At 41.7% G+C, this 7562-nt stretch overlaps 1 long non-coding RNA gene across 1 annotated transcript; it reads left to right on the forward strand.

Moving 5' to 3' along the window:
* The first annotated feature begins 1466 nt into the window (after positions 1-1466).
* On the forward strand, positions 1467-1860 carry LOC122026317. The gene is made up of 3 exons (XR_006124104.1): positions 1467-1503; positions 1571-1708; positions 1805-1860. It is a non-coding gene; the product is annotated as an uncharacterized LOC122026317 (long non-coding RNA).
* The last annotated feature ends 5702 nt before the right edge of the window (positions 1861-7562 follow it).

Consider the following 7562-nt stretch of genomic DNA (forward strand, 5'->3'; position numbering starts at 1 on the left):
CATAGAAACTTGTTTCATGAAATTTCGATGTCTCTAGGTCAAGATATAAGCCTTCGGTGTTTGATTTTATTTATTTAAAAATATTTTCAGTTTTGGGATGAATCCTGGAGTCATCCCAAAATTTGGGACAAATCCAGGAATTCGTCCCAAATTTTGGGACGAATCTCTGGATTCGTCCCAAAAATTTAATTATTAAAAAAAAAAAAATGGGACGCCTTATATCTTGACCTAGAGACATCGGAATTTGATGAAATAAGTTTCTATGTGTTCGTATCATTGACCTGATCGTAAATATATCATCATCCATAATTTTTAATTAATATTTTAAGTGATTCAAAATTTTAACCCCAAATTAGGTCAAATTAGAATTAAAAAATTCCAAAAATAAATATATTTGGTCAAAAATATTTTTATGGATATATTTACGATCAGGACAATGATACGAACGCATAGAAACTTGTTTCATCAAATTCTGATGTCTCTAGGTCCATATTTATTCCTTATGATTTTGTTCCTCTTTTATTAAAAAATATTTAAATTCTGGGACGAATTCCTGAATTCGTCCCAGATTTTGGGACGAATCCAGTATTTGTCCCAAACTTGGGGACGAATCCTTGGATTCGTCCCAAATTTAGGGACGAAATTGGGAACAAAAAATATTTGATGCTAAAAACCCTAGATCTAACTCAACCCCGAATGTAAAATACCGAAAATAGGCGAAAATGTAAAATACCGAAAATAGGCGAAAATTAATAAGGAAAATTTTCTGAATTTTTGGAAATTTTTCGGGAATTTTTCGGAGCTCGTACGGATGAGTTAACGGTGATGAAAATGGGGTCCGGAAATGCCTGTTTACCCTGTTTTAATGAGGAAAAGTTGATTTTTATTTATATATTTTATTTCCTCCGTTTCTTTTTTTTCTCCTCTTCTGTCGTCGTGCCCTAACTCCCCGCGCGCGCCTTCTCTTCCCCTCACGCGTGCCTTAACCGGCGCCGCAAACCGCCGCTGCTTCCCTCTCCTCTGCCCGACGCCGACGACACCAGGGAACAGAGAGCCGGCGACTATCTTCTCTCTCCCTCTTCCTTTCTTCTTCCCTGTCTCCGCCACTGAGGTCGGGACGCGCCGCCGCCCCCCTCTCGGCCGGAATCTACCTCCAAGCCGAAGCCCTAGCCGCTGTGAGGTCTGAGCCCCCTCCCCACTGCCGCCAGCGATGCCAAGCATCCCTGCACAGTGTCGTCGGCCTCCCTTCTGCCCTAGCCGACCACCACAGTGCTTGCCGACGCCGCCGTCTCTCGACCCCAGCGCCGACTTTCTCCACTTGACCGTGCCCTAGCCTTTCTTCTCCAACTCAGCGCCGGCACCCTTCCTCTCTTTCTCTGCGTTCCGAAACTGACCCAACGCCGGCCACCGTCTGTAGCTAGGCACCGTCGACCCCACAGTAGACCACTTATTCCTGGTTTTCCCTTCGGGATGGTGCCCTAGTCATCGCCACCTGTACTGCCGGTGAGTGGTTGTATTGAGCAGATTTTCTTCCTCACTGGGACTAGTTTCTCTTGTGTGTTCTTGTCAGGATGAGCTCCAACAGCGGCTTCACGGTCACGTACTCATCATCCATTTACCTTTGTTTTGGTTGTGAGCTTGATCTTGCATCTACTGCCCAATTGATTTTCAGATTTACAAGGAGCAGTTCCATCATATCACTGATGAGGTAAATGCATCAAATCATTTCCCCCTTTGTTGGCTTGGTTTTGTTGCAAGGTTGCCCTCTTATGATTTTTATGTTAGATTATTCTGTTTGGATTAGGAATTCAATTGGGCATATGGAATGTGAAGATTTTGGATCAGTATTGGGGATATTGATTCAAGGTAAGTTATGTGTGGAGTTTTGGTTGTATTTCTATGAGTATTTGGAGGATATGCATTTGTATCAGATTATGTTGTAAATATTGTAACCTGCAATTGCTAGATTAATTGTGGATTTTGTTAGTTAGAGCCCTAGAGCCAATCATTTGATGATTGTATGGACTCATTGTATCATATTCTTGTATATTAATAAAGACATTTGGATTTTGGTTATTATACTTACTTGTATTGGTGCCAAATAAACTAAGTATAATAATGTCCTTGAGTAGATGGTTCTCACCTATATCAATCGGTTAGTTGAACCGATAGTGAGATGATATAGGGAACACTACTCTAAATCATTCCTAGTCGAGTATTAACATTCAGGGACAATGTTAATGCAATAAGACTAGCACGTAGGTCAACTCGATGACTTGATCTCACAAGTCATGGATATGGAGATATCAAGTTGACACATGGGTATGCATTGGAGAATGTATACTGAATGACCCGCCATGAGAAAGTATCATGGATCGTTATATGAGTGTCATATACTTTCTCATGTGGCTATTAGTATGACTATTAGTCCTTAGACCTGAAGTCACCATGGATCCCTACATAAGGAGTTATGTACTTTGGTTTCGTCAAATGTCACCCGTAACTGGGTGGACTATAAAGGCGATTACTGGGTATGTAACAAATTATGCAGAGGGATGTGAGTGATGTAGATGGGATCTATCCCTCCCATATGACGGGAGCGACATCAATATTCTTGATAGAGTGAGACCACTAAGTGCATGGCCATGCCCAAATGAGTCAACATGAGATGTTGAGCTCATTTGATCGAGTGAGTCTATTTGGAGTTCAAGATTTAGATTGATTAGAGGATGACACGGTCTATGCCTCATATTGATCAATCTAGATGTCTAGGATAGAAGGACAATGTCACATATTGTGAGGAGTCACAATTAGTAGTCACAAGGTGATGTTGGATCTCAACATTCTTGTAACTTGGGTAGCAATGATGTATTGCTAGATGCCACTCATTGCTTATGTTTCTAAAGGAGTTTAGAAACATTGCCAACGTTACAAGAACCTATTGGGTCACACAGAAAGAACAAGTGGATGGAGATTAGGTTCATATGATGAACCAATTGGATTAGGTTCATATGATGCACCAAAGATTGGATTCAAATTAGACTTATTGAGTTAGACTCAATTAGATTCAATTGTTGAATGAGTCTAATTTAGATTTGATTCATTGAGTTAATTTATATTAATGAATTGAGATTCATTAAATTAAAATTGACTTGAATCAAAGGTTGGATTTAACTCAACAAGGAAGACAATTGGTCAAGTTTGACTTGACCAAGTAGAAGTTGAAACATCAAGTTTGACTTGATGTATTGCCACATCATAAGGATGACTCATCCTTGCCACATCACCTCCACCTCTTGAGACATGCCACCTCATGGGGGTTACACTCTCCCCTTGGCTTTAATGTGGCCGGCCTCATTAATGGGGAGGTTACAATGTTGTGGCCGACCACACTAATGCAAAGGAGGTTTTTGGTTTTGTAAAAAATTGATGTGTGGTAATTGTCTCATCTTCTTCCTAGCTTTCTTCCTCCTCCTTACTGCTGTTGCCGTGAACTTCCAAGTGAGGAGAAGGTGGTTGAGTGAATTCCAAGAGCAAAGGAAGAGTGAAGGTCACAAAGGAGGAATACTACTTCTTGAGTGTATGAGTTTCTTTTGTACTCTCTCTTTTTCTTCCTTTCCAATCCCATCCGAGAGCTCTAGAAAGTGCTAGCACACTTGGGGCTCTCTTCTCCATCCTTGAGTGCTAGAGAGCACTCCTTGTTCGTGTGGATATCACTAGAGAAGTATCTACCTTGATACTTTGGAGATTCGACACGTACCTTGGACGAGCGGGATTTTGCGAGGGCACGCTTCAAAGGTAAAACTCTCAACACATAGATCTAGGGGTAGATCTAAAGTTTTGAAACGCGTACTCGTATTTTTTTTCGGTTTTCCTTGCACGGATCTACGGCTTTGGGGCTTTCGGGGTTTCCGCGACGCGAAAAAGCGGTTTTCGCGGCCCGAAAAACCCAACAGTGGTATCAGAGCCACGTGCAAGGCTTGTACGAGTTTAATTTTTTGGTTTTATGAAAACTAAAGTTTCTGTAATTTTCTGTAAAATTATGATTTTTGGGTTTTTATGAGTATTTTTCTCGAGTAATCGAAGCACAAGTGTTTAGACGCTTGTAGGCTTCGACTACCGGGAAGTTTTTTCCAAAACGGTGATGTTTCGACCCAAATCCGTTTGGGACAGTGAGCGAAGGTGCTGTAGGATCGCTTAGGAGCAACTCACGATGGTTAGATCGTGGGTAGGGGCACTCCCCCTAACCCCGCAAGGGGATTTGCTTCGCGATTGCGCCCGAAATCGCTAATCGGGACCGCCGGGAAAATTCTTCTCAAAGGTTTCGTCCCAAATTGTTTTGGGACAGCGAGTTTAGGCGCTGTTGGATCGCAAAGGAACCCTCGCGATGGTTAGATCGCGGGTAGGGGCGCTGCCCCTGGCCCCGCAAGGGGATCCGTTCCGCGATTGCGCCCGAAACCGCTAAACGGGACCGCCGGGAAATTTTACTCGTAAAAATTATAAAAATTAATTTTAAAATTATAGAAAATTATGAAAATATATAATTTTGAATTATATATTAATTTTGTGATAGTCATGGCCCAAAAACCCAATATGATTGGATTGTGTTGTAATTCATAATACGGCCTGCGTGCCGTTATGTGTTTGCGCGTGTTGTATGTTTTTATTTTTCGCGACCTGCGCGTCGTGCCTTTCTCATATATTCTGGTTGTAAATTAGATTTAGACTCGAATGTAACTCGAGTTTCAAATTGTAATGTACAAATTGGAGCGGTGGAGGGTCCACACGAGACGGAGTTCCGAGGCGGGCACGAGCAACACAAGGTGGTCAAAGGGAGGAGCTTGGAGAAGCTGTTGACCCTAGGTTGACCATTCGATCTTCTCATTGTCTTGAGAAGATCATAGTGGGGCCATGACTAAATCACAAATAGATTAATTAGTTAATTGCTTATGTATATGATGCATGTTTAATAAGTAATTAATTAATTAGTGCCTTACGATTAGATTAGATCTAAGTCGTGCACATGATGCACCCTTACGATTAGATTAGATCTAAGTCGTGCACAAGATGCATCCTTTTCGATTAGATTAGATCTCGATTGAACCAACTCTAAATGCCTAACCGTGCCGTGATACCTATCACTACCTCGATCACATGTATTGTTGAATCTGCCAAAGCAGAGCAATACATATTATCTTGGTAGGGTACGGAGGGACAATCTTGGTCCCGCCTATCAACGCATGGGTGAATACAAACTCAATTAGATTGAGTATTCCTAGTTGCTCGGTTAGATCGAGTCAACTATAGGCATTCTTTCAACGGTTGGAAAAAGATAGGTCAAAATCACGTTTATATTAACTCTCGGGCGTATTAGCCAAAGCTAACTCGAGTTTTAATATAAATGCGGATATTGATTTTATAAACAAGAGTTGCATAGAGATGTAATTGGTAATCGTTATCTACCGATCATACTAAGCCTTGGGCGTATTAGCCAAAGCTAACTCAAGGGTTAGTATGATGTGGATCTTGTCCCACAAGAATTATAGAATTCAGTGGGAGCATCATTTAATTAAAGGCCTAATTAAATGATTTTAAAAGAATATGATATTTATTTCTGCATTTATTTCTGTTGTAGAATATCCATGACGTCGAATACGAACACTTTCTCTCTGCGATCTGTCCTTAAGAAGGACAAGCTCAACGGAGCAAATTTCCTGGACTGGTACAGGAACACGAGAATAGTTCTCACTCAGAACGTAAGCTGTACGTTCTGGAGCAGCCCATCGCTGACCGATGCTTACAAGAAGCATCAAGATGACGCATTAGATGTGTCCTGCCTAATGCTCGCAACTATGAACTCTGAGCTTCAGAAGCAACATGAGTTGATGGGTGCTTACGATATGGTTGCACATCTTCGTCAACTATATCAAGGACAAGCAGGGCACTGGAAGAGGAACTTCACAGGACACCTGGAAGATCTTAACAAGAAGAGAAATAAGATTTCTACTTCAGGTATAAATGTTATAGAAGTCAACCTCTCTATTTCTTCGACGTGGGTATTAGATACCGGATGTGCTTCGCACATTTGTACTAATGTACAAGCACTGAGAAATAGCAGAGCATTGACAAAGGGCGAGATAGACCTACGAGTAGGCAATGGAGCACGGGTTGCTGTTGTTGCTGTAGGGACTTATTTTCTATCTCTGCCCTCTGGGCTTATACTAGAGTTAGACGATTGTTGTTATGTGCCTGCATTGACCAAGAACATTATATCAGTTTCTTGTTTGGACAAGAAAGGATTCTCGTTTATAATAAAGAACAAATGTTGTTCTGTCTATTTAAACGATATGTTCTATTGTAGTGCACCTCTGATGAACGGAATCTATATTCTAGACCTTGAGAGCTTTATTTATAACGTTAGTACCAAGAGGTTCAAATCGAACGATATGAACCACACCTATCTCTGGCACTGTCGCTTAGGTCATATAAATGACAAGCGCTTATCCCAGCTCCATAAGGATGGTTTGCTGGACTCATTTGATTTTGAATCATATGAGATATGCGAGTCATGCCTACGAGGCAAGATGACCAAGACTCCCTTTAGTGGGCACAGTTGTTAGGACTCATACATAGTGATGTATGTGGCCCTTTCAATGTCGCTGCTAGAGGCGGTTATAGGTACTTCATCACGTTTACTGATGACTTTAGTAGATATGATTATGTGTACTTAATGACACATAAGTATGAATCCTTTGAAAAGTTCAAAGAATTCAAGAATGAAGTACAGAACCAGCTTGGCAAGAGTATTAAGATACTTCGATCCGATCGAGGTGGAGAATACCTTAGCCATGAGTTCCGTGACTATCTAGCTGAGTGTGGGATTCTATCCCAACTCACTCCTCCTGGAACACCACAGTGGAATGGTGTATCCGAAAGGAGGAATCGTACCCTATTAGATATGGTACGATCTATGATGAGTCACACAGATCTTCCGACATACCTTTGGGGCTATGCTCTAGACACGGCAGCTTTCATTCTCAACCGAGTTCCATCCAAGGCCGTGATAAAGACACCATATAGGATATGGACTGGGAGAGATGCCCAGGTGTCTTTCATGAGGATTTGGGGCTGTGAGGCTTACGTACGACGTCAAGTCTCAGACAAATTAGGACCCAAATCTGACAAGTACTATTTCATTGGATATCCCAAGGAAACTAAGGGATATTACTTCTACATTCCCATCAACACAAGGTGTGGCAAAGATCGGGTCTTTCTAGAAAGGGACTTTGTTTCTAGAAAGACTAGTGAGCTGCTCGATCTTGAAGAAGTTCAAGATGCGAACAATAGCACTGATGCCTCGATGGAACCACAAAGTGTTGTGGATGTTGTTCCACAAAGAGTTGAGGAACAACAACCGCTCAAGTAGACATACCTCTTGGCAGGTCCGATACGTCGTCACCGAGAGATACTCATTTCTCTTGTCGACTATGATGACGTTATGCTCATAGAGGATGAGTCTATCACCCATCGGGAAGTTGATGAGATCGATTCAGAAATGGCTG

The sequence above is a fragment of the Zingiber officinale genome, chromosome 10A (assembly GCF_018446385.1).
Source record: "Zingiber officinale cultivar Zhangliang chromosome 10A, Zo_v1.1, whole genome shotgun sequence".
Lineage (NCBI taxonomy): Eukaryota > Viridiplantae > Streptophyta > Magnoliopsida > Zingiberales > Zingiberaceae > Zingiber > Zingiber officinale.